Genomic DNA, 27853 nt, shown 5'->3' with positions numbered 1-27853 from the left:
CCCAGGAGAATCTCACTGAACTCTCCACTGATAAATTTCAAATGTAAATTCTTTTCTCATGAAATGATGGGCAACTGAGGCAGCTGGAAGAATAGGACTGGCTTTTAGCACAATAGGGAGAGAAAAAAGGATCCCCAAGAATATGTTTATCTAGTGCATATTGAATTTTGGTTTTGATTTGCTCAAGAAAAACCTTGATCACAGGAACTGATTTTACCAAGCACCTCCAAATATTTAAGGCCAGAACAGAAGGCATTTGAAATAAATGGTGTCACTTTTGCACTGATCTTCTCACTGCGCTGGCAACGCCCTCTGAGTAATCAATTATTTTAGATTGTAATGGCATTCCTGTTTTGTGGTTCATTTGGCCAGTCAGCTTCTGTGAGCTGGGGAAGGTCATGCTGTAAATAAAAAGAAAAGGTTTATGTCCACCTTTAAACTCCAACCAAATTATAGCTCATCAACTGTCACCCCAAACTAATTGATACTGGTGGGTTTTATTGAGCTAACACTCCTTTCTCATTACCTGTAATCACTCTGCTGTCCTTTTGTCTGCAGTGTTTTGGAAGGAAACTCTCCCACATTCCCCAAAAAGCCATACTGGAACCTGCCTAGCAACTGGTACACAGTCAGGAAGCTAGTGCTGCCCATTCATGGGCTTAGGATTTGATCCTTGGTCCCACAAACTGGGGGAGAAGTGAAGCAAAGGAGTCACGAAAGAAAGCAGGAAAAGGCAGGGTATACATAAGTATATAATAATAATAACAAGTAAGTCAGGGACACAAAGGAAGACATAAACTGAAAGTGCAACAGCAAAGGAAAACCCAAGAGAAACCAAAGCACAGGAAGACAGTAAAAAAAAAAAAGTAAAAGTACACAGTTATTTGGGGTGGGGGTGAGGAGTAGAGTTTTATATTGTTGTTGGCATCCGTCTGTCTCCAGAGACATTGGAATGCACTTCCAAGATTAAATCAAATTTCTGCTTTACCAGCACCAAAGTGACCTCCCGGGGGGCAAGACTGGGAAGTGTGGATGGAGGTTCTGGGCTGCTCAGATGACAAGACCCCCTATTGGCCTCGAGGACGTGCTCCAAATGAAAGTAGAACAACATGCTTGGCACCAGCTTGGCATTGTCTTGGATCCTGGGGCCCAGAAACCACCTGGAAGGAAGGTGATGCTCAACCCTGAGGGGCACCCAAGACATGGCAGTGCTGTCAATCATAGCAGTGAGTGGGTTTCTCCAGTTCTGCTCCATTAGTGACCCTCCATTCTGATATTGTTTGGGACATGGTAGCTATTGATGAACATGTGTAAAAATTAACAGAGTGAATTGATCCTTCCTCTCTCATAGCTACCTTGCTTTTCCTATCTCTGCACAGGGCTGAATCTCAGGTCTTCGCAGATACATTTTCCTTTTATATTGAGTATCTGCTGACACCTCAGCAGACTGGAAAAGGCAAGCAGGAAACAGACAGCCATTGTTTCATAGCTGCTAATGCTCTACTATTCCCAGAGGCTGTGGTGTGAGCATTTTGCACACAGGAAGGAGAAGTTTACAGTATGTCAGTTGCAGAAACCTGCAAATACCTCTCCTCTCCTGAGCAGATTCTCTTGATTTTTGTCAGCTCAAATCCTGATCAGTTCTCCTGCCTGGGTTGTGCCTGGGTTAATGGCCACCTCCAGATGCAAGTCAACTCAGCTAGTTCCCCAGACTGTTCCCTGGAGGTTTGGTGGCCCATCTGCTCCCATCTAGGCTTCAGGGCGGAACTTGCACGCAGAGCCCTTTAACAGGGGACCTGGAGTTATCACACCTGTGGGAAGGAAAGAGGGTGATGCACCACTTCGCCCCCTCCCAGAAAACAGACTCCAGGATTCAACCCAAAGTTGTGGTGAATGATATGAGGAAGGCAAACACCCTAAACGGGCCCAATTTGTTTATATGCAGATTCCTTCCCAGCCGCGAATACAGAGACCAATTATACCATAGCAAGGTCTTAAAACCCCAGTATCCACAGACCCGGTGGCTGGGCTGAACTGGTGCCAACTGTGCCGCTTGGTCAGAGTGCAGCTGACCTTGAACTGCAGCAGCAAAACTAGATATGATGGGGCAGATATGTTTGTTTGCTTTTTCACCTGTCTGGAGAATTCACATGTGTGAGCCACTTAGATGGGGAGAGGCTCAATTCTGAAGGGTGGGAGTCACACTCTCATTCAGCACCCACTGACCATTTTACACCTAAATGAAGTGGTGTGAATAAGAAAGGTGCCTGGCTCTCTCTCCTGAGAAGAGTAAAAGTCAAAGAGGTGCAAGACCCACCAGAAGAGCCGCAGAAGGTCTTAGAAAGATGGGATGATAATCTACAGATGATGGTATTTTGGAAGGTCAGTGGAACAAAGGGAGTCAGCGAACATAAAATGTTCAACTGGCAGATCATGAACTAAAAGTTTAGTTGTTGAGGCCTTTTAATGGACTAGCATTTAAAACATTATCTCACTGGATCAGGGAAAGGCAGAGAAGATGAGCTTCTGCTAGGCAATGAAACCCCTGCTGTTGCTATAAGGATTTAATTACTTGCCACATTACAGGAGAGTGAATGAAGCTGGCACTGGAATAGCTGAGGATTTATTTTTGTGAATGAAGGCTGCAAAAAATATTACAAAAAGGTGGCTAATAAACTGGATTTTATTAGCTGTACTTATTAACAGTGTTTATAGGCTAGCATGCTGATGGGCACTTGGATGGAATTGCACTCCTTAGTTGTGATCACTTAGGGACTACTAAACAACAAGAAGCACACCAGAAACCTGAAAAACATAATGTGCGCATATGTGAAATCAACGTTTATATATCCAGACAGTACATAATTGGTTTGGCAGCAGGTGTGAAAAGCTGCTGAAGCAGTTGTGGTATTGGTCTTATTTGATTTAGACATTGTTTTGAAGCAGGATTGACCATACTGATGAATTTAAACTTAGAACAGAGGCAGACAACCGTCTTTTAATTTTTTGCAGTAAAACTACAGTACAAAACAATGTAGTGTAGGAAACAATGACATCAAAAAGAAATAATACAGAGATTACTTTTAAGCCATTGTACATAATTTATACAATATAAAACTAAACTGTTCTCAGAAATTTGTATGGTTGAAGATTATCTTGTGTTTGTTGCACCAATACATAGTACAGAGCAGCACTTCTCAGTGAAGCAGTCACTGAATTCCTTCCCTTACTCCACTGGTTAATTGTATCATTTGTACCACTTTCCATATTCATGATATCCAGCTCTCCAATATTAGTCCTCGCCCCCAGTTATAATTATCTAACATAGGTTTACAGGATAACCAGCCTCATATAACCAACATGTTTAAGTCTGATTAATGCACAAGGGAGTCAATGCCATGGGGTAAGCTGTCTTGACAGGCTTAGCTAGGTCAGTCCCCCTCACCTTGGGAGGAAGGTAATCAAGCCTATTGTTGCACCTCCAGTCTACCTGAGAAGCTCAGTTTGTGAGCAAATCTGAGCTCAAACCACATGGGTCTAACAAGTGTCTTTTTGAGGCATCAGGCATAAGCCTGCATTTTATTAATGTTTGATCAGGGCTTGTATATTAAAGAGAGAGCTTAAAGATTTTCAAAAGTTTCATGCCAGGCAGAAGACAGCTGCTTAGAGAACCTTGGCAATGTTTTCCTCCTAGACAAAGGGGCCCCTTGATTTATAGCAGAAAACAATTCTCAAAGTCGTAAAAGCTGGAATTACAGACTGAGAGTGAGGACACTGACCCTACATGTTACAGAAGATAAAAAAGGCAGAGATAAACATAATTAGGAATGAGTAAATAGTAAAATAATACCAATGTGCCTCCCAGTAAAATGAGCCAGATCTTCTTTCTAAGGTTAAAAGGCCAAGACCAAATGGAGAAGCATCTAGCTGGCAGAAAGAGAGCATTTTTGGGAGAGCATTTTTGGGAAGTCTTTTTAAAGCTGTTTCTTTCTTAAACTGAGAGAGTTAGAGGGCAATAAATGTTGGGAAGAGCTAATGGGAAAAGCAGCTGGCTGAAGGGGGGGGTGTAAACTGAAGAGGCTTCTTTTGAAGCGGTTTTTTACTGAGTTCCTTTTCTACTTTACAAAGGCCTTATTCCTTTTAAAAGGCTACCTATGTTATGTATTAAATATATTTGCTTAAATGTAATTATGCAAAGGATTTAAGAAATGCTAGATTCTTATTTCATATAGTTGTAAGAGTTGTATTTATCCTGAAATTAAGTCAGCCACCAGCCTAGCCCCCCTGCCAGACAGGAAGACGCCATCCAAGCAGTCCTGATATATAGCTGTCAGGCATTTGTTTAGAAACCTTCAAATGAAGGAGATCTTTCAATGTTGATGTGAAACTCAAGATCCTTGACATATGTTTAAAATAAAAATTTAAGATTAACCATTTGTTTTAGAAGGCAATAGGGCAAGGAGGGCAAGAGGTGAGCTGGTAATTAAGATTCCTTGTTGAGACACATGTAAGATATATTACTACTTATTTGTCATTTATAGATGTAACAATATATAGCTCTTTGTGTTCCATATAAGGACAGGAGGATATGGGTGTATCTTTTAGGATTGGTTATAGCAATCAGCCAATAGGAAATTCAACCAGGCTGATTGGACAGAGGCAGCCACAGGAGGAGCAAAGGGGGCTGGATTAAGGGAATATAAGTGCTGGCCATAATGGCAGGAGGCCAGGCCAGAGCTTGGTAACCATATACCACTGTGCCTCTCATTTATTTGTCTGACAAATAAATTATTATTTTAATTTCTCTATTGCTGCGTTGAATATTTCATTCCAGCTAAGCGTTAACCACAAGCAGGGTGCTACATTTTATGGTGCTCCTGTGACTCGGATAAGTGGTCTGCTGGAACGCAGCCCCTTCGCCCTACTGGGCAGGGTACAAGAGAGAGGATCTCTAAACTGCTTACCCAGCGCGCACTGGTAAATTTTTCCAGGGGGAACGCAGAGTCTCGTCTGTCTGATACCCTGCTCACTGGCGGCGACGGACCGGGGGGAAACGGAACCAACCAAGGGTAAGTGCACAAAGGGATTTTTGGCCCTCCAATTAATTGGGAGGAAGAGAAGTCTTGATCAAACTTCTGCGTCTCAGTAAGTGGGAACTGAGTACGCTAGGTGGTTGGGTACATCAGATGGTGATCTGGTGTAGGGAAAGGAAAGTTGGGAGGTAGAGTGTGGTGAAGTATCTAGCGCATTGTATGTGTGAGAAAGTACAGAGCAATCTGTAGCTGACCTGAGTGTGGAGTGGGCAGTACTTCGGTTCCTAGTAAGGCGACTTCACTAGGCAACGAAACCCACGAAGCGTGTGTGTGAGTGACTGAGTGGATACTTCACAGGGCCATACAATGGGAGTTGGGGGTTCAAAGGGGGAAAATACACCTCTTGAATGTATGTTAAATAATTTTAAGAAAGCCTTCTCAGGGGCGTATGGAGTCAAAATGACGCCAGAGCGCCTGAGAACGTTATGTGAATTAGAGTGGCCGAAGCAAAATACTGAATGGCCATCTCAGGGAACCTTTGATATAAATTTAGTAAGCAAACTTTGGTCTAACATTGCCAAAGAAACTGGAGGGTGCCCAGAACAATTTTCATATATAGATTCTTGGCTGAGCACATTAAATAAAAATCCTCCATGGATAAGGGAATGCAAGGTCAAACGATGCAAATTATTGGCTGTAAAAGCCGAAGCTAGGAAAGGAATCTTGCCAAATAAACTCAAACCCATTTTTGAGGGACCAGAGGAAGAGCTGCTTCCACCTCCACCCTATGCTCCACATCGAAGGGAGCCTAATCCAAACACTCCACCAGTTGTAACCCCAAGGCAAGAAAGTGGAATGAATAATGGGGCTGGAGTCACAGAACTTGATTCCTTGATAGATTATGATAAATATCTTCAGGAGGCATTGGAGGCCTATAATGAAGCCCAAGCAGAAGTGGTTATTCCATCTGTGAGTCCCAGTAGAACTCCATCTACAGTCTCTTTTAGTGGAACAACTGATTGCCTACCCCAAACCCCTGTACATCCAAGTCCTAGAGAATTATTACAGAAGTTACAGGGAGACCTTAATCGGTCAGCAAGCAATACAGCCAGGCGTATAAGGCTGCTAAAAGAACGCCTTGGGACTAATACCATCCCCTATGATTTGAGGCCCCTAGAGCAAAGCGAAGAGAAAGATCACGTAGTAGCCCCTCTCAGAAGAGTATTTGATGCACTTGAGGAGCCTGTGCTGGTCAACGGGCAACCTGGACCACGGCCACCTCGAACTTCGACCCTGCAATATATTCCATTCACGACTACAGATCTGATGAATTGGAAAACACACACCCCATCTTTTGCAGAAAAACCTCAGGCTATGATGGACTTGGTGACTTCAATAATAAATACTCATAGTCCTACTTGGACAGATTGCCGCCAGCTCCTGAATACTCTGTTCACCACTGAGGAAAGGAGAGACATAATTGAAAAGGCACAGATATATTTGCGTGAGCAGGCCAGAGTGGGAAATATTTTTAATATTGACCGTCATCTCCAAGACAACTTTCCCTTGGAAGATCCTAATTGGGATCCAAACAATGCAATTCACCTGGCCAGACTTACCACTTACCGCCAGACGCTTGTGCAAGGTATCCGCAGGGCATGCCAGAAGCCCACTAATATGTCTAAAGTCTCAGAAGTAGAACAGAAACCAAATGAGAGTCCAGGAGACTTTTTAGAGAGGCTGCAAGAAGCCTATCGTATATGGACTCCTTTTGACCCTGAAGCCCCTGAAAACAGCAGAATGATTACTGCTACATTTGTGGCCCAGTGCGCTTCTGACATTCGTAAGAAAATTCAGAAATCAGAAGGATGGGAAGGGATGCTGATGAGCCAAATTATGGCCATTGCACGCCGAGTTTATCGGAATAGGGATGAGGCTGAGAAACAAGAGAAGAAGAAGTGGCAGAAGGAAAAGATGGTAATGCTAGCCACAGCAGTGAAGCAAGACTACCGCCCCTTAAATGGAGGAAGAGGGCGGGGAAGGAATCCACCACTGGGAAGGAATCAATGTGCGAATTGCAAGAAGGAGGGTCATTGGAAGCGGGAGTGTCCTGAACCCCTGAGGTTGGAAGAAGTACGCCCAGGCCCAGGCCCAGGCTCCGGCCCAAGAAACCAGGGACGGGGACGGGGAATGATCCAAAATGGAAGATATCAGAGACCTGGACAAGGACAGAGTAGAGACAATTTCATTGGACTGGCAGAGGAGGATTTTACCCAAGACTAGGAACGACCGGACTCCATAAAGTTAGGCTTCCAGGAGCCCACGGTCACGATTCAATTAGGAAGCCATTTAATAGACTTTATGATTGATACTGGGGCTGAATACTCAGTACTCCCAGAACTATTGCAGAAAAAGGCATCCAAAAGTGTAGTCATTAAAAGTGCCACTGGTCAGTCAGCTAAGAGGTCTTTCCTCCAACCTTTGGAATGCCAGATTGGGGGACATCGTTTAACCCATCAGTTTTTGTATATACCTGAGTGTCCAATACCTCTCTTAGGTAGAGATATGCTGTCCAAATTGCAGGCCCAAATCACCTTCACTCCTCGAGGTCCAGAAATGAAACTGCCATCAAAGGCAGCAGGAATAATTTCCCTCTCAGTACCTAAGGAACAATCATGGCGCCTAATGTCAGCCCTGCAAGTCCAACCCACATTGGATACAGAGTTAAACAAGCTCCTCCGAACTCTACAGGTGCCACCAGGAGTATGGGCTGAAAATAGCCCACCAGGAATGGCCAAGAATATAGCTCCAATTGTAGTAACCTTAAAACCTATGGCTACCCCTGTATCTGTAAAGCAATATCCTTTACCCCGGCGAGCAGCAGAGGGCATCCAGAAACATTTGGACCGCCTATTAAAATATGGTCTGCTTAAGCCCTGCCAATCAGAATGGAACACACCCCTTTTGCCTGTTCGAAAACCTGGAACAGATGAATACAGGCCAGTGCAGGACTTGAGGCTCGTAAACCAGGCTATCGAGACCTTGCACCCAAATGTACCAAACCCATATACCCTGCTGAGTTTGATCCCACCAGAAGCAACATTTTTTACTGTATTGGACTTGAAAGATGCATTCTTCTGTTGCCGGCTGGCACCACAGAGCCAACCTATATTTGCCTTCCAGTGGGAAGACCCTTTAACAGGAACAAAAGGCCAGCTAACCTGGACGAGATTGCCCCAGGGATTCAAAAATTCCCCAACTTTATTTGGCACTGCCTTGGTGAAGGATCTAACAAGTTACCCCTCAATACCTGGAGAAAAGGTGGTTCTGCAATATGTAGATGACCTTATACTAGCAGCAAAGGATTTTGATACCTGTAAAGAAGGTACAGAGGAACTGCTCCACTTGCTCTGGGAAGCTGGCTACCGAGTTTCCCAGAAAAAGGCACAGTTATGTTTAGAAAAGGTCAAATATTTGGGCTTTGACATCTCACACCAACAACGAGCATTGAGGCCAGAGAGGAAAGAAGCTATTTGCCTTATCAAGGAACCTACCACAAGGAAACAACTCAGAGGATTCCTGGGAACAGCAGGGTTTTGTAGACTATGGATACCTGATTTCAGCAGTCTGGCCAAGCCCTTACATGAAAGCACTCGAGGTGCAGAAAAGGACCCATTCGTATGGGGACCTGAGCAGCAACAAGCCTTTTTAGTTATCAAACAACGACTTATGGAGGCCCCAGCCCTTGGACTGCCTAATTCGGAAAAACCCTTTCAGCTGTATGTACATGAACAGAATGGGATTGCAGCGGCAGTCCTGACCCAGAGATTAGGAAGTTGGAATCGTCCAGTAGCTTATTTGTCAAAACAATTGGACTCAGTAGCAAAAGGATGGCCTCCATGCCTAAGGGCAGTAGCGGCCACTGCAAGCCTTGTCAAAGAAGCTGATAAATTTACCTTCGGCCAGACGATGTATGTGAATGTACCTCATGCTGTTCTGACGCTCATGGAATATAAGGGTAGTTATTGGCTAACGAACCCAAGGATGGCTAGGTACCAAGGCCTATTGTGTGAAAATCCCAGGATTCATCTACGAGTAGTGAATATGCTCAATCCAGCGACTTTGCTGCCCCTACCAGAGGTAGATGATGAGGAATCACATGATTGTCTCCAAGTAATGGATGAAGTTTATTCCAGTAGACCCGATCTGAAAGATGAACCATTGAAAAATCCAGATGTTGTGTATTATACTGATGGTAGCAGTTACCTGCATGAAGGTGCCAGACGAGCAGGATATGCTGTGGTCACCAATGAGGAAGTTGTGGAAGCTGAAGCTTTGCCTGCTGGCACCTCAGCACAAAAAGCTGAACTTATAGGTTTAACTAGAGCTCTGCAATTGGCAGCCGGATGTAAGGCAAACATCTATACTGATTCTAAATATGCCTTCTTAACCCTGCATGCACATGGAGCTCTATGGAAAGAAAGAGGTCTAATAGGAGCCCACGGGAAGGCCTTGAAATATGGACCTGAAGTAGAAATCCTGTTAGAAGCAGTATGGGCTCCAGAACAGATTGCTGTAATGCACTGCAAAGGTCATGGACGAGGAAGGGATCCAATAACCAGAGGAAATCATGCTGCTGACAAAGCAGCCCGAGAGGCAGCCCAAAAGCCTGTGGGAGGATTTATAGCAGCCCTCATACCAGAGGTAGTTCCAGAAGAAGTTAAACCTCACTATACCCCAGAAGAGAGGAAGTGGGCTGAACAGGAAGGAGCAGTTGTGAAGGACGGTTGGATGATCCTGCCGGACAATAGGATTTATGTACCTCATCATCTAGCAGGCACAATTGTAAGAAATTATCATGAATCTACTCACCTTGGCGGTACTGCAACCAGAGAGAGTCTCAGTCGGAAGTTGTATATTATTAATCTATCACAATTAGCAACTTGCATTTCACAGAAATGTGTTCTTTGTGCTAAAAACAATCCCAGGCAGGGACCGGTACAACCTCCTGGAATCCAACATGTGGGATATGTCCCCATGGAAAGCCTAATTGTGGACTTCACAGAGCTGGTCCCTTCTAAGGGATTCAAGTATCTCCTTGTGTTTGTAGATACTCTTACCGGATGGGTTGAAGCTTTTCCCACCCGAACTGAAAAGGCACGAGAGGTAACTAAGAGACTCCTCACTGAATTGATCCCGAGGTTTGGATTACCTAGATGCATTGGAAGTGATAATGGGCCAGCGTTCATTGATCAAGTAGTACAAGAAGTATGTCGAGTCCTACAAGTGAAATGGAGACTGCATGCAGCCTATAGGCCTCAGAGTTCAGGGAAAACTGAAAGAATGAATTGGACTCTGAAAACCCAATTGGCAAAATTAACCCAGGAAACGGGATTGGGATGGGTAGATGTGTTACCCATAACACTGTTTCGTGTTCGGTGTGCACCCACAAAAAGACTTAAGTTGTCACCTTTTGAGCTCCTGTATGGGAGACCGCCCTCCTTTGTTCAGGATATTTCAGCTGATCTTAAACAAATAGGAGACCATGTGACACAGGGACAAGTGCAATCTCTCTCCCGTGTTTTTGTTTCTCTTAACAGGTGGGCCCTCGAGCGCACGCCGTGCAGCATTGCCGAGCCGATTCATCAGTTCCAGGCTGGCGATAGCGTATGGGTGAAAGAGTGGAAACGTGATCCACTTGCACCTAAGTGGCGTGGACCTTACACCGTCTTGCTCTCTACTCCAACAGCGGTGAAGGTAGCTGAGGTGACCCCCTGGATTCATCACTCCCGTTTGAAGAAGTCCGAAGGCAGTTGGACGTGCAAAGGTGACCCCTCTAATCCTCTTAAACTGACTCTCTCCAAAAACCCCTGTATCTAGCCCTACCGGGAACGGGCTAGGTCACGGGCAACATTAGACGACCGGCCTGCTGCAGCCACAACCTGGAAGCTGGCTGACCTGCGCACGCCTGAAGCTTGAGGAGCATCTGAACCAGCGATTGTGAAAGGGAAGATTCTCTTATACAATTAATTGACTGCCCCCCCTTGTGGAACAATTAACAGAGATATTACTCATTGGGGATCCTCGGGATATATGTTTTGGTCTTGGTGGTTCCCCATTTCTGTCACTGGGGGAATTATATTGGGACTAATATTTATTTGCTATCACAATAAGGTAATCTTTTGTGGAAGGAATGCATATGCTAGACATCAACATGATTTTATTATTAATCCTGATCCCTTGGGAAGGGGAAGGGTCCTTGAATCTGACCAAATTTGCTAAATATGGATTCCGCCATGACCACAATATGTGGGTAGGTTTAGCTGAAATGGTAGCCAATGTTGCAAATAGGACCAATTGCCTTGTTTGCTCTCTTGGGCCAGATGATTCAGAGGGAGGTATGCCCTTATTACCGATACCATTAGATGCCATTGGTATGGTAAGCGAAATGCCACACCAAACAGAAATACAGAATTTCCCCGGATGGAACTCAACTAAACCATTACGAGTTATACCTGTACAAGGGGAATTCTGTGTACATAAATCATCAGATGCAGCTGATTCTACCATGATAGGCTCTTCTCATTGTCACTATACTTGGGATTATATTAAGAATAGTCATACCTGGGCACACGGTACTACCTATCGAACTCGGAATACCTTGCCCTGTGCACCTCCTTTTATTCATGCATGGAAAGTGGTATGGAACATAACTGTGACAGAAAAAGGCAATCTAACATACTGCACTGTGAACTCTCTACCTCTTTTGATATTTCGCCTTCTGTACTCCACGTACCAAAAACCTCAGACCCGATGGTTGTGGTGGATATGTGGAGAATGGGCATACAAGAAACTCCCCTCCAAATGGAGTGGGACTTGTTTCCTGGGATGGGTATTACCACCAATGTGGATTATGCCCACTAATTTGGCCAAGCGTACACGAAGAAACGCTGATATTTCTCGTATAGCAGGAGGAAGTACCCAAAGTTGGAGCGATACTGATGATTGGCCACCAGAGCGCATTATAGCCTATTATGATCCCGCCTCCTGGAATCCTGGTGAGCTCATACAAGGGGCACGGGATCCTATTTATAATCTAAACAGAATAATTCGATTGCAAGCAGTAGTGGAACTTGTAACCAATGCAACGGCCCAGAGTTTGAGACTTATTGCACAACAGTTGGATGAAAGTAGAGCCGCCATTTTGCAGCTGAAAATGGGAATGGATTATGTACTTGCCAAGCAGGGAGGCCTATGTGGAGTCTTGAACTTGACAGGGAATGCCTGTTGCTTTAACATTTCAGATAATGGTGAGGCAATCCGTGTGTTGGCCACAAAGATGGAGAATATAGCACATGTCCCAGTACAAACATGGGAAGGATGGGATATGGGATGGCTCACCAATTGGTTACCTAATGTCACAGGACTCAAAGGGATACTATTGTCTTGCTTGTTTTTCTTGACAGTAGTGGTAATGGTTTTATGTATGATGCCATGTATCATTTCATGTTTTAGAAGTACAATTAGCAAGATGATTTCGAATGAAACTCTACCTCATATCATGGCCCTATACAGAGCTTTACCTCAGGAATATGATGAAGGTCAAGCTATCAAGGACACTTGGGATGAAGGTCCTTGAGCTTGAAAGGGGGGGAATGAGGCATCAGGCATAAGCCTGCATTTTATTAATGTTTGATCAGGGCTTGTATATTAAAGAGAGAGCTTAAAGATTTTCAAAAGTTTCATGCCAGGCAGAAGACAGCTGCTTAGAGAACCTTGGCAATGTTTTCCTCCTAGACAAAGGGGCCCCTTGATTTATAGCAGAAAACAATTCTCAAAGTCGTAAAAGCTGGAATTACAGACTGAGAGTGAGGACACTGACCCTACATGTTACAGAAGATAAAAAAGGCAGAGATAAACATAATTAGGAATGAGTAAATAGTAAAATAATACCAATGTGCCTCCCAGTAAAATGAGCCAGATCTTCTTTCTAAGGTTAAAAGGCCAAGACCAAATGGAGAAGCATCTAGCTGGCAGAAAGAGAGCATTTTTGGGAGAGCATTTTTGGGAAGTCTTTTTAAAGCTGTTTCTTTCTTAAACTGAGAGAGTTAGAGGGCAATAAATGTTGGGAAGAGCTAATGGGAAAAGCAGCTGGCTGAAGGGGGGGGGTGTAAACTGAAGAGGCTTCTTTTGAAGCGGTTTTTTACTGAGTTCCTTTTCTACTTTACAAAGGCCTTATTCCTTTTAAAAGGCTACCTATGTTATGTATTAAATATATTTGCTTAAATGTAATTATGCAAAGGATTTAAGAAATGCTAGATTCTTATTTCATATAGTTGTAAGAGTTGTATTTATCCTGAAATTAAGTCAGCCACCAGCCTAGCCCCCCTGCCAGACAGGAAGACGCCATCCAAGCAGTCCTGATATATAGCTGTCAGGCATTTGTTTAGAAACCTTCAAATGAAGGAGATCTTTCAATGTTGATGTGAAACTCAAGATCCTTGACATATGTTTAAAATAAAAATTTAAGATTAACCATTTGTTTTAGAAGGCAATAGGGCAAGGAGGGCAAGAGGTGAGCTGGTAATTAAGATTCCTTGTTGAGACACATGTAAGATATATTACTACTTATTTGTCATTTATAGATGTAACAATATATAGCTCTTTGTGTTCCATATAAGGACAGGAGGATATGGGTGTATCTTTTAGGATTGGTTATAGCAATCAGCCAATAGGAAATTCAACCAGGCTGATTGGACAGAGGCAGCCACAGGAGGAGCAAAGGGGGCTGGATTAAGGGAATATAAGTGCTGGCCATAATGGCAGGAGGCCAGGCCAGAGCTTGGTAACCATATACCACTATGCCTCTCATTTATTTGTCTGACAAATAAATTATTATTTTAATTTCTCTATTGCTGCGTTGAATATTTCATTCCAGCTAAGCGTTAACCACAAGCAGGGTGCTACATTTTGAGTTCCTATAAATTTAGGAACTTCCACCACTGTAACCAAGCCATTCTGCCTGTGCAGCTATTTCTCAATGCTGAACAGAAAGGCACATGAAAAGCGTGTTCTCCCTAACAGAGAGCACGTGTTGCGGTTGGGGAAACAGGCCACCCTACAGTGACTCGGCAAATTGTTAGCAACCCAAGCACTAAAGGGTTAATTGGGTTGCTGGGGAGTTCTAATTTGGCAATTTGGAGGAGGGGCCAGAGGCTATAAATACAGGGGCCAGACGAGGGAACGTCCTCTTGGCCGTTTTGCACCGGATCACATGGAGCACTTGGACAATCTTCTCATTGTCTGGTTACATTTCTTTATTTCTTTATTTTCCCCTTCTTTTTAATCCTCTCTAGTCCCTTGAATAATTTAATTCCCCCCTTTTTCCTGTTCGATTTCCCACCCCACCCCTTACCCTGCCCTGTGGGAAGATTCTCCCTGTATCTGTGGCTTGCCTTTCCCAATAGTGAGAGAGCCCCCGTTAGGGGCTTTCTTTCGCAAAAAGGTTTCCCCCATTTCTCTTGTTGAAATTGTGGGGCTAGTCAGGGCTGTTCCCAGCTTACCTGGTATCACTTTCGTTTATAGTATCCCCGAAGGTTGGCTTTATGACTCCCTGTGCCTCCAAGGACTATGAGCACTCTTATATGCTCTTGAACTATGCTGTTTCTGAACAAGTTTATTTTCTTTAAGTTTGTTTTGCCCTGATAGTGGCGACTGCCATTTTAGAGATGAGCCATCATGGCTTAGTGGCTAAAGTGCAGGACTAGGACCTGGGAGACAGGGTTCATATACCCCTCTTAGCCATTGTTATAACAAAACAAAACAAACTGCTCCTTTTGAGCTATTCTGTTGCTGGGCAGTTCGGCCCATTTGTGATAAAAGAACTTTGGGTTTCTTGAAGGGGTGCTTCCCTCTAAAAGGGCAAGCAGGTGTACCTGGACAAGCTGTGGGCTACCTCAACTCTGCTATTTCACTGGAAACATTTATGCCTGGCCTAGCAGGTGATCCTAGGGCTTTGCCCTAGAATTCGATGGCCTGGAAGCGTTTCCGGCCTCAATAGTGTCCCCATGTGGTCCATGAAGCATTGGTTTCACTGGGTCAGCGGATAGTGCCGGTAATGCCTAGGTTGCAGGATTGGTCCCTGTATGGGACAGCTGCATGCTCCCCCATTGCTCTACCTGGACACTTAAGTCCTTTTGGTGGTTACCTCACTGCGAGGGATGTAACGGGCGCCACGTTTGCAATATGCAACTGGGAGAAAGCACCTTTGCGTGCCCGCATTGCAGTTTGCTCTGTGCGTTGCAGAGCACGGCGCTGCACGGGCTGCAATTGCATTGCATTGCTAGGAGATTTGCAGTTGCATTGCACAGAGGGTGTGTGCATTGCATGGAGGGTGTGTGTGCATTGCACGGAGTGTGTAGTTGCATTGCACGGAGTCTGTTGTTGCATTGAACAGAGGGTGTGCAGTGCACGGAGTGTGTAGTTGCATTGCATGGAGTGTAGTTGCATTGCATGAAGGGTGTGTGCATTGCAGGGAGTGTGTAGCTGCATTGCATGGAGTGCGTGTGCATTGCATGGAGGGTCAAGTTGTATTGCACAGAGTGTGTTGTTGGTTTTTTTGCATTGCACGGAGTGTGTGTGCATTGCACGGAGTATGTAGTTGCATTGAACAGAGGGTGTGCAGTGCACGGAGTGTGTAGTTGCATTGCATGGAGTGTAGTTGCATTGCATGAAGGGTGTGTGCATTGCAGGGAGTGTGTAGTTGCATTGCACGGGGTGTGTAGTTGCATTGCACGGAGGGTTTGTGTGTGCATTGCACGGAGTGTGTAGTTGCATTGCACAGAGCGTGCTTTTTGCATTGCACAGAGTGTGTAGTTGCATTGCATATAGAGTGTGTGCAGTGCACGGAGTGTGTAGTTGCATTGCATGAAGGGTGTGTGCATTGCAGGGAGTGTGTAGCTGCATTGCATGGAGTGCGTGTGCATTGCATGGAGGGTCAAGTTGTATTGCACAGAGTGTGTTGTTGGTTTTTTTGCATTGCACGGAGTGTGTGTGCATTGCACGGAGTATGTAGTTGCATTGAACAGAGGGTGTGCAGTGCACGGAGTGTGTAGTTGCATTGCATGGAGTGTAGTTGCATTGCATGAAGGGTGTGTTCATTGCAGGGAGTGTGTAGTTGCATTGCACGGGGTGTGTAGTTGCATTGCACGGAGGGTTTGTGTGTGCATTGCACGGAGTGTGTAGTTGCATTGCACAGAGCGTGCTTTTTGCATTGCACAGTGTAGTTGCATTGCATATAGAGTGTGTGCACTGCACGGAGTGTGTTTTTTGCATTGCACAGAGTGTGTGTCTGAAAAGGAAGCTGGCTTGGCGGCAGCTTGGTTGGGACTTCTTTAGGGGTTCTGGCCAGCGTCGGCCCTGTAAATTTACATATCATGATGGCAGCACAAGATGCCCCCTGCCCAAGCGGGGGCTGGAAGCTGGCAAGCAATAGCTCAATACCTTTGGCCCTTATTCCCATTTTATTTAGGGATCCAGTTGGATATCGTTGCTAAAACATACCACTTGGCTATGGAGAAGCTGTCTGCCTTGAAGGAAGTTATTTTGTAATACTTCCTCTGTAGCAAGTGATGCTTCACCAGATCCGATCTTGCTGGGTCACTTAACTAATCTTCCCACTAGGCCAGGCTGCCTAGATTTCACCCCTCCCATATCCAAGAATCTCCTGAGGAGTCTGCTGATTCTCCAGAGAGGAGGAGCGTGTTCTGGTCTCTACTTATTCTGCTCCAGCACCAAGTCAGTCAGTCAGTCAAGTCAGTGAGTGTCGGAGAGGGAGAGAGACTGAGTGTTAGAGATCATGTGTAGAGATAAGGTTGCTGCTAAGGGCAGCTGCAGACACTCAGTGCAGTGCAGCGTTTATTTATACTTAGACCTATTAAGCTCTGTATATAGTTTGTATAGTTGTAGATAGAATAAAGAAGATATTCTACAGAGCTGCTCTCCGAGTTGTTTATATACTCTGCTAGACTCTGCTGTGCGACGACTGTCTTTTGTTGGAGTTAATCCGTTGCTCACAACTCTAAGCTGTGAGTCCACAGCACTTTGACCTGTTCCTGTGCAGAAGGTGGTCTCTGGAAGTGCTACCCACCTCGCCTAGCCCAGTTGGGGCTGAAGTGGATGAGTCCAGTTGGTGGCACTGGCTCAAGGGCGATGCTGACAGAGGTCCCCTTACCTTTGTGTATGCCTACCAAGTGTGGTGAAGGCAGATATCAGGCGATGGTAGCAATTCCTGAATGTATGCAATAGTAGTTTGCCATGGCAGGATACCTTGAACCCGCTCAGGGATTTTTAGGTTCATGCTGGTGCTGCTGGATCTTTGCCCTTTGGTTTTTATTTCAAGGGCTGCTGGTGTGCAAAGCTATGGCCTCAAGCCTGGTGTGGTGAGGCAATCATGTGACATAACTTTTCTTGAGTTTTCCCCATTGTAGTAGCAGTTCACGTGGCCCGAGGAGTTCAGTGACCATCGGATCTGCTTTTGGTCTGATAACCAGGTAGTGGTGAGCGTCTTGGCAAAACAGTCCTCATGCTGTAGCACAGTCCTCATGCTTTCGAGCTGCGCCACTTAAGGTTTAATATTGTGCTTTCTACTCTCCAAATTACGCTGACACTATCCGATTTTCAGATGAAGCGCTTCAGATCCTGGGCTCCAGACTCAGCTATTGCCAGACTTTTCCAGACCTGTGGCATTTTGACAACAATTAGTAATTTCAGAGAGCGGCAGCTTCCATTTCCCCTTCTGCTTTTACCTCTTATGGGAAGGCCTGGATGGATTTCTTAGCCTTAAGCTGGCAGTTCTCGGCCATTCAGAAGAATTGGCCCCCATCCTCTGAGCAGATCCTGCAGTATTTGGTCCACCTGCTGCAGATTGGGCATGCGGTTATAACTATCCGAATTCAGTCCGCTGCAATGTCTGTTACATTGAAGCTTTATTTTTCAGAGACCCTTGTATAAAGTTTGCAGTGCGCAGGGCCTTGGAAGGTTGGAATAGGCTCCAACCTCATAGGACAGTGGGCAGGAAGTCGGTCAATTTTACCTATGCAGTATCTGCAACAAGTTAAAACTTGTCTGCGGGTTAAAGATCAAGGTGAGACTCCTTTCAGTAGTCCATTGCATTTTCGCACTGAGGGTTGGGGAAATGGTTGTTGGAGCCAGCACGGGGCTGAGAGTCTGGAGGCTTATTGCTTCAGGACTTTTCCTTATCCTTTGGAGCTTGTCATTAGAGTTGGTAACTCTAAAACAGACTTAGTGGGCAGGAGTGCCACAATCAGGCTTCCCGCCACAGGTGAGGAGGGCCCTTGCCCGGTTATGGATAACAGAATATTTTGCTTTTTATTCCCTGGGGGCTGGCCCGCTCCTAGTGCATGAAAATGGGTTCCCGTTAGCCCGGCATCAATGTGCTTACGTTGTGCACCAGTTATTACAGCCTGCGGCTTGCTTACCGCTGAACACTCCTCATTCCTTACGATTAGGTGCTGCTGCAAAGGCTGCACACTGGGTGCCTGTCAGTAGACAGGATTGTGAATACGGGTCATCGGAAGTCTGACGCTGACAAGGGTTATATCAGGAAGTGTCACAATGATGTCTGTGCTGATGCTTGTCTGTTATTTCCTTTTTTCATAGGAGCAGCTGTGCACATTTGAGCCACAGCATTGTACACTAGGCTGGCAAGCATGTTGACGAGTTTGGACTGGGGTGCCATCTCAGTCTTCCTGCCCATGTGAACATATACTGGATCTCCAGATGGGGAATACTTTGGGAGGAGATCCTTCCTTTGGTGCGGTCGAGTGTGACCTGTGCAGGTCCTCCCGCAGTGCTGGTGGTACAGCTGGGCGAGAATGTTTGCTGTCTTCCTCCAGCATAAGTTTGCATTCCTGCATGCAAGAGGGCTTGGATTGAGTTGATGGCAGCTCTCCCTGGACTCAAAATAATTTAAGGCATTGGTTCAAGGTGGTTTGGAGGGGGGGTTGGAGCACCTGTCCCCTCCAATGCGCAAAGATGTTCCATTAAGGGAATCCAAGGATTTGCCATGCTTTTGTCGACCCCTTTCGAGGGTTAGGGCCATGCCAGAGTCCCTGGGAGCATTTGGGGTGAGCTTGAGTCTGATCCTGGTTCATTGCTCCCCCATGCTGTTTACTGGAACTGGCGATATGGAACTGCTGAGGTCAGGTGCAGCTAGTCGGGAACCAATGCCTAGACAAACTACCACCGAGCAGGCCAGAAAGAATGTTAATAAGGAGGTGGATGATAGAATAAAATAAATAAAGTAAATAAAATAACAAATAAAATAAAATAGGTCCTTGCTTTAGGTGGTTCTGTAATATTGCACCCTCCTAATTTTCTTCAAGGCTATTGCCCTCTTTAGGGCAGATGGGGTGCATCTTTTTCCTATGGGGAACGACACCTGGCGGGATGCGATTGCCTTGGGATTCATTGCTCCCCCACAATGTTTGCTGGTACGGACGATATGGTGGGGCCCAGTCGTCAGTGCTGCCCTGCTGAGGTCAGGTGCAGCTAGTCGGGAACCAATGCCTAGACAAACGTACCACCAAGAAGGCCGGAAAGCATGTTAATAAGGCAGTGGAAATAAAATACAGGTCGTTGGAAATCGAATGCATTCAAAGATTATGTTCGTTAACATTATTGGTGTCTTACAATTTTTGCTTGTTTTATCTTATTTATCAGGTTTAGCGGTGACCCGTGTTTGGATTGTGGGGCACAGTATCGTCCATTGGGCTGGTGTCGCAGCACGGCAATCTGGATTGGGTCCAGATTTCGCCTTTCCTCCACATATTCGCTTGTCTTGGCTGTCCAGACGTGGGATGCGCTGGTCGGAGTTCCTGCCAAGTATCCGGAGGCAGTTGCTCTTGGAGGGGCCGCCAGCTGCTATTGTGGTGCAGCTTGGTGAGAACGACCTGGTGCCCATGGACTGTTTGTCACTACGTGCTGCAATTTTGGGTGACCTGGAGACGCTGCGTGCAATGGTGCCGACAGCGAAAAAATTTTGGTCAAAGCTTTTGCAGCGCTGCGTTTGGAAGGGCAGTCGTTGCCCGGCTGCCACTGAAAGGGCCAGAAAACGCATCAATTCTGCTGTGGTCAGAAAAGTTTTGGAGCTGGGTGGCGATGCAATTTCCCACCCCGAGATTCTTTTTGAGAGGCCATCCTTTCAATGCTGCTGTTTCCAGAAGGATTGTGGAGTTGGGTGGAGAGGTGATTTTTCATCCCGAAATCACCTTTCAAGCGGCAGCCCTTTTTAGGGCTGATGGAGTGCACCTGTCGGCTTCTGGGAATGAGGCTTGGATAGGTGCAGTGGTGGCCAAGCGGAGGTCTTGGCTGGGGCTGTGAGTGGTTGGTGGGGAGCTGAGGGCTCCATGGTGGTTAGGCATTGGTTAAATGGTGCTTGGAGGGGTAAGTGCCTACCCCTCCAAATGATGCGAATGGGAATTCCGTTAAAGGAAATCCAGGGGCTTGCCATTCTTTCGTCCTTGTCCCTGGAGTCGGACTTGGGCTGGGCAAGCCCCACCGGAACATGAGGGTGAGAGGTGTTAGTCTGATTCCCAGCTTCATTCTCACCCAATACTTGTTTCCCACGCTGGCTTCCGTTGGTGTCCGGAAGGCCAGCTCTGTTCCTGAGGGCAAGGACAGATACTCATAACCAATGCCTAAGCAACCACTCACGTATTTTGTATTTGAATAAAGTTGTGGCCAAAATTATGCCAAAAACCTTAAACAAAAATTGAAGTGTGAAGTGTGAGTTATTTGGGGGGTGGCTTGTGGGACTCAACACGCAAAGCGTGTTCTCCCTAACAGAGAGCACGTGTTGCGGTTGGGGAAACAGGCCACCCTACAGTGACTCGGCAAATTGTTAGCAACCCAAGCACTAAAGGGTTAATTGGGTTGCTGGGGAGTTCTAATTTGGCAATTTGGAGGAGGGGCCAGAGGCTATAAATACAGGGGCCAGACGAGGGAACGTCCTCTTGGCCGTTTAGGAATTTAGGAATTTAGGAACTTCCACCACTGTAACCAAGCCATTCTGCCTGTGCAGCTATTTCTCAATGCTGAACAGAAAGGCACATGAAACTGACTTTTGGAGAATTTGTAAGTAAACCATTGTTAATTTACAACTGTGTGGTCTTTTTCTATGCTAGTGGAAGGGGGAAACTTTGGAAGGAACTTGGAAGGGCATACTTTAAAGATCTAACAGCCTATGGAAGACACAAGAATTGCCCACACTGGAAGAATGGCATACGCAACTGATGGATTATATGGAACTGGCCGAAATGACTGGCAGAATCCGAGATTTGGGAGAAGAGACGATGGAGGAGGATTGGAAAAAAATTAAGGACTACTTACAAAAACATCATAAGTTATATGAATGTTAAGAAATTGCATGATTTAGAAAATACAGCTCCAGCAACAAGATTTGGTATATTGGAAATTAAGATATAATTATGAAAGGATTAAAGTTTAAAATATCATTGTATTTATCTCAGGGCAAAAGTAAATGGATAATAGGTATTTTGAAACCAAAAGAGATTTATCTGAAAATACAAATAACACATGAAACAAGGTATTAATTTGCTGACATATTTATTGTAAAGAAAGCAGGGTGAGGAAGACGTGGGGAAGTCCAATTGGTTATGAAAAAATGTACTGGAAAGTTGGATTTCTTTTGTTCTTATTTTCTTCTTTCTTCTTTCGCTATTTTGTTGTATATCTGACTTTATATCTGTAATTGGAAAAAAGCAATAAAAATATTTTTTTAAAAAAATAAAGATCTAACAGCCTATATTTCCATGCTTTATTTTGCTGCGCGTTTTGTGATTTTAAATAGCTACTGGGGTTCTCTTACCAAAGAGCACTTGCCCCCTACCTGGATCTTGGCATCTAGGAATTCTTCCTTTATATACTTATTTTTCTTCCTAGCCACCAATATGGTTAACTGATGTATTACCATCACTCTTTCTCTAATAAAAGATCTTTTAACAGACTCAAACGGTATGACTTAATGACTCCATGGCTAGATCACATCCAGTTGGGACTTCATTTTCTCTTATTATAGTGGATCAGAAGGATCTTTTTGGGAACAGAGACCAAAAATATGTTATATATTACCTTGGTTTCCTTTGTATCTCCAACATAAATTGTTAGAACTTTACATTCCTGGTCTGAATACCGATATGCATCAATGACCATAGGAAATTGTCAATCATTGGCTAAAGGGATGCCAAGGGGCTGAACTGTGCTTTGCAGAAAGATATATAAGTTGACTGCCCCAAAGGGGGGGTGGGCATTCTTCATTTTCCTGAATGCACCCTATTTGCTTTTTGTCTGACAAAATCCAAATAAAAACTTTTTCTTTAAGAAACTTTGCTGCCTGATTTTTACATTCCTGGTCTGAATACCGATGTCCCTTTCAGAACCTCTACAGATATTATTTGATCTCCGTGGGTGTTAAATATCATCAGACAGTAAACTTATTAATTATTTCTTTCAAACTACTGCCAGTAGTTTGCTGTAGAAGATTTTGCGTGTCGAGGTCCCCAAGCCACCCCCAAATAAATCACAATTCACACAGAATTTTTGTTTAAGGTTTTTGTGTTAGAGGGGGATTTTCCACTGGTGGCAGATGACAGAAGACTGTGACACCATGAGACCAGTGTAAAACCCAATAAAATAAAGTTTTTATTTCAAAACAACAAACAGTAAGCTTGTGGGTGTTTTTCTGCAGGCAGAGTTCAAACTGCAGCTTTTCTCCTTTTGTAGCCATGGCCAGCTGCAACCAATTAGCCCAGAGCTCACAAAAACTGTTCTTAAAGGTACAAACATCTTTACTGTTTCATTTTGGCATAATTTTGGCTACAACTTTATTAAAATACATAAATGTGAGTGGTTGCTTAGGCATTGGTTCCGACTATCTGTCAGAACTGACTTGCGGATTCCAGCGAAAGCCAGTAAGGGGAAACAATATTGGGGAGAAAATGGAGCTGAGCCCCAGGCCCTCGCCTCTCACCACATGCTCCCAGGAGCTTGCGCGGCCCAAGCCCCACGCCAGGGATTCGGACGAAAGCATGGCGAGCCCCTGGATTCCTTTAACGGAATTCCCTTGCAGCAGCAGCATTGGAGGAGCAGGCACTGCCAACCACATTCCCTCCACCAACCAAAAATTAACCAATGCCTAACCGCCAAAACAAGCACTGAGAGCTTGCTGCCAAACCACTCACCACTGCACCCAATTCCTCAACCCCAACGACACAGCAGTAAACCAGATGTCATAACCAGCTGGAGAGAGGTGCACTCCATCATCCCTGTAAAAAGAAGAAGCATTGATGGTAATGTCAGGGTGCAAAATTAAGCACCGCCCCCAAGACTAAACCCTTTTAGCCACAGCACTATTAGTGCACTTCCTGGCCTGCATGGCGGACAACCGCACCTCCCAAGGCAAGGACCTTTTTGGCCACTCTGCTATCCACAGGCTTTCTAGCCCTCTTGGTGGCAGCTGGGCAGTGGCTAAAGCCGCAGGCTGCAATAACTGGCACACAACGTGAGCAATTAGATGCCTGTCTAACGAGAACCCATTTTCGTGCACTAGGAGCGAGCCACCCCCCAGGGGAATGAAAAGCCAAATATTTCTGGTATCCATAACAGGGCAAGGGCCCGCCTCACCTGTGACCAGAAGCCTGATGGTGGCAACCCTGCCCACTAGGTCTGACTTAGAGCTCCAGACACTAATGACAAGCTCCAAAGCAGATAAGGAAAAGTCCTGAGGCAATAAGCCTCCAGACTCACAGCCCCGTACTGGCTCCAACCCGATGATCCCTGAACTCCTCAGTCCAGATGTGCACTGCCACTACAATGGGGAAAACTCAAGAAAAGTTAGGTCACATGTGCTTGCCTTGCCCTGTCAGGCTCAAGGCCAGTGTACATGATGATGAAGGGACCCCGGGCCATGAGACAACCTGGCCAAGCAAGTATGGAAGGGGCAGCCTGGAGCAACCACCCTGCATGCAAAATTTAACTGACCTAGCAATGATAGGATCTGACAAAGCAACACTTGCTTCAGAGGAAGTATTACAAGAATAACTTCCTTCAAGGGAAACAGCTTTTCCACAGGCAAGCAGATGTTTGAGCAATGGTATCTACCGAATTTTTCACTATATAGGACATACTTTTCCCCCTCCAAAAATTAAGGGGAAATGTGTGTGCGTCCTATGGAGTGAATGTAGGCTCCTTGGCTTCAGCGATAGCAACGCGAAACCTCCGAAGCGCAGAGGAAGCTTCGCATTGCTTTCGCTGAAGCCTGGAGAGCAAGAGGGGTCGTGAGCACCGACCCCTCTCGCTCTCCAGGCTTCAGGGATAGCCACCTGGAGCCTTTGGAGCGCAGCGCGAGTTCCCGCTGCGCTCCGCAGGCTTCGGGTTTCTTTCGCTGAAGCCAGGAGAGCAAGACTCTCCTGGCTTCAGCAGAGAGGGAGAGCTGCACAGCGCCTCTTCAGCCAAGCATGAGGAGAAATGGAAGGGGCTCCGTTTCTCCTGCTGCTTCGTTGAAGGGGCGCTGAGCAGAGAGGGGGAGATTTTTTTTTTCTTGTTCTCCCCATCTAAAACAAGGTGCGTCCTATAGAGCGAAAAATATGGTAGCTAGCCCCCAAATACATTAAAAGCGGCAGTAGCACCCACTGTCCTATCCACTGCCAACGGAACACCTAGCTCCTCAGTGAGGGAATAAAGGGCGTCCAGTAAGCCTACGCAGAGGCTGGTGTCACATGAACCAGCCAGTAAAATAATCCAATCAATGGTACCCCCAGTTAAACGAGTCTTGACTCGCAATGTTCAATCCAGAAGGCGCTAAAGCACTCGAGTGCTGCACAGGCTATTGTGCAATCCATCAGCATCGCCTTATCACTATAAGGAGCTCCATCGAAATTAAAGCCCAACCACTTAACATCTCAAGGGTGAATCAGCAGCAGCCTAACGGCCGATTCAATATCACATATTGCCAACAAGGCACCTCTTCCAATTTGATGGTAACCTCAACTGCCTGATCCTGAGACGCGTATTTCACGGAACAATTCCGGAGGGATAGCATCATTCACTGAGGTGCCTTTGGGATGCAATAAATATGGATCAGATGGAATTATATGGGGATTTCTTAGGGCGACCCCCAATGGGGATAAATGCAAATCAGGAATAGAAGGAGAATCAAAGGTGATCCCACCATACGTCCCAATGCAAGCTGCTTCCTAACCTTCTTTCTGGCTACCTCAGGTAGCTCTCTAACTGGCTTTTGATTTCCTGTATTCCGAGCCACTGGCTGAAAAGCCAGAGGAATCCTAAACCTTGGGAAAACCCTTCCCACAAGCACAAAACCGCTGACCCATCTGCATAACCTTTTAGCCAGGTTTTCAAGGGAGATAATTTTATGGGAATGTGGGCAAGAGGTATTGAGCTATTGCTTGACAGCCCCCAGCCACCGCTTGGGCAGGGGGCGTCTTGTGCTGCCGCTATGAAGTGTGAATTTACAGGGCCAACGCTGGCCAGAACCCCTAAAGAAGTCTCAACAAAGCTGCTGCCGGGGCAGCTTCCTGCATACCAGCTTCAGGTTCTATTGCTCAGGGAATTTCCATTCGAAATGTGGAGCTGCGCAAGTGGTCCACATGTCCCCGTCCCTGCGATCCCAGCGAGCCGTGGGGATGATGGCAGCCCTACGTCTAACATTCCCATCATAGTGAATTGCCACTTATAGAATCGTAGAGTTGGAAGGGACCCTGAGGATCATCTAGTCCACTCCATAATAATAATAATAATAATAATAATAATAATAATAATAATAATAATAATAATTTATTATTTATACCCTGCCCATGCATACAGTAATGCATCAAATGTCTTCTAAAAGTCTGCTAGTTATTGTTCTCTTTGACATCTGGTGGGAGGGCGTTCCACAGGGCGGTCACCACTACCGAGAAGGCCCTCTGCCTGGTTCCCTGTTACTTGGCTTCTCGCAGTGAGGGAACCACCAGAAGGCCCTTGGCGTGGACTTCAGTGTCTGGGTAGAACGATGGGGGAGCATGCAGCTGTCCCATACAGAGACCAGTCCTGCAATCTAGGCATTACCGGCACTATGTGCTGACCAGCTAAGCTATCCAGGATGATCCCTAAAGACCCAGGTCAGCCTGACCCTGACCCCCGTTGAGGTCCAAGTTGACGTCAAAATCGTCATCAGAGCTCAGGAATGATGTACCTGACAAGGAAGTGGAATCACGTTCCCTGCTCCTCTTTGCCCTCCTCCTGGATTGCCGCCTCCGAGGACGCTTCCTTCCGGAAGAAGGCACCTGGGGCATCAGCAAGTCATCCTCTGCAGGAGAGGCAAGCTCTGGAGGTATCTGCAAAGGCCCTGCCATAGTCTGCAAAAAACTAAACAGTGAGGAACCGGTGAAACCAATGCTTCGTGCACCACATGGGGACGCTACCTTCCTCCCTAAGGACCTAGCTCGGTTCTGGAAAAATTGTGAATCAGAAAAAAGGGGCCCAGAAGGAGGAAAATCCTCTCCCTCTTTACTAGAGATGGAAGGCCCCTGATGAAGAAGGCCCCGGGCAGAAGGTAGAAAGCAGGCTGGAAACACTGCCAGAGGCCATTGAATTCTAGAGCAAAGCAGGGCCAAGCCCCAGGATCACCTGCTAGGCCAGACATAAATGTGTCCAGTGAGAGAACAGACTCGAGGCAGCCCACCACCTGTCCAGGTACCCCTGCTTGCCCTTTTAGAGGGAAGCACCCCCTCAAGAAACCCAAAGTTCTTTTTGGGAGCAATATCACAAATGGGCCAAACTACCCAGCAACAGAATAGTCCATAAGGAGCAGTTTGTTTTGTTTTGTTTTGTTATAACAATGGCTAAGTGTGGGATATGAACCCTGTCTCCCAGGTCCTAGTCCTGCCCTCTAGCCACTAAGCCACAATGGCTCGTCTCTAAAATGGCAGTCGCCACTATCAGGGCAAAAAAAACAAAACTTGAAGAAAATAAACTTGTTCAGAAACAGCATAGTTAAAGAGCATACACAGAGTGCTCATTGGAGGCACAGAGAGCCTCTGGCTCCACTCTGTCTGCCTCAGATATACATAAGCAACAACTGAGCCTGCAAGCTGATACATTCTTATAGAGAGAATGAGTCACGTGTCACAGAGACTTAACAATTTACTGTACTGCTAACTGTAGAAGACTTAGGCTTGAATGATATGTGCAGGCTGTGAAGGCCTCCCTGCTTCTGCTCTTGAGAATCTTTGTCTTATTGCAATATTAAAGGAAGCTCAAAATAGCGCTCCCGCCCAAGGCTAGATTAAAATTTGGCAAACAGCACTGCACGCACCCAAAATAAAACCGACATTTGGGGATACTATAAATGAAAGTGATTCCAGCTAAGCTGGGAACAGCCCTGACTAGCCCCACAGTTAACAAACAGGCGAAATGGGGGGAACCTTTTTGCGAAAGAAAGCCCCTAACGGGGGCTCTCCCCTATTGGGAAAGGCAAGCCAAGGAGGATTATGCACAGGCAGCGCTCACAGACACAGGGAGAATCTTCCCACAGGGCAGGCAGGGTAAGGGGTGGGGTGGGGTGGGAAATCAAACAGGAAAAAGTGGGAATAAAATTATTTAAGGAACTAGAGAGGGTTAAAAAGAAGGGGGAACTAAAGAAATGTAATCAGACAATGAGAAGATCGCTCCACTGTCCTCCAGACTGTCTGAGTGCTCCAGGTGATCCGGTGCACACA

The 27853-nt window shown here is 45.8% G+C and overlaps 1 long non-coding RNA gene across 2 annotated transcripts; it reads right to left on the bottom strand.

Annotated features, from left to right (window-relative positions):
- Positions 1-27616, bottom strand: LOC308582087. Of its 2 annotated transcripts, none has more exons than XR_014005483.1 (3): positions 26329-27616; positions 23315-23398; positions 1-401 (listed from the first exon to the last, which is right to left on the bottom strand). It is a non-coding gene; the product is annotated as an uncharacterized lncRNA (long non-coding RNA). The 2 variants fall into 2 exon arrangements; XR_014005484.1 differs by lacking the exon at positions 1-401 and adding an exon at positions 2611-2805.
- Between the last annotated feature and the right edge of the window lie 237 nt (positions 27617-27853).

The sequence above is a fragment of the Podarcis bocagei genome (genome assembly GCF_964188305.1).
Source record: "Podarcis bocagei genome assembly, chromosome: 1".
Classification (NCBI taxonomy): Eukaryota; Metazoa; Chordata; class Lepidosauria; order Squamata; family Lacertidae; genus Podarcis; species Podarcis bocagei.
Note: the sequence above shows the minus strand (reverse complement) of the source record. Positions and strands in the feature narration are given on the sequence as shown.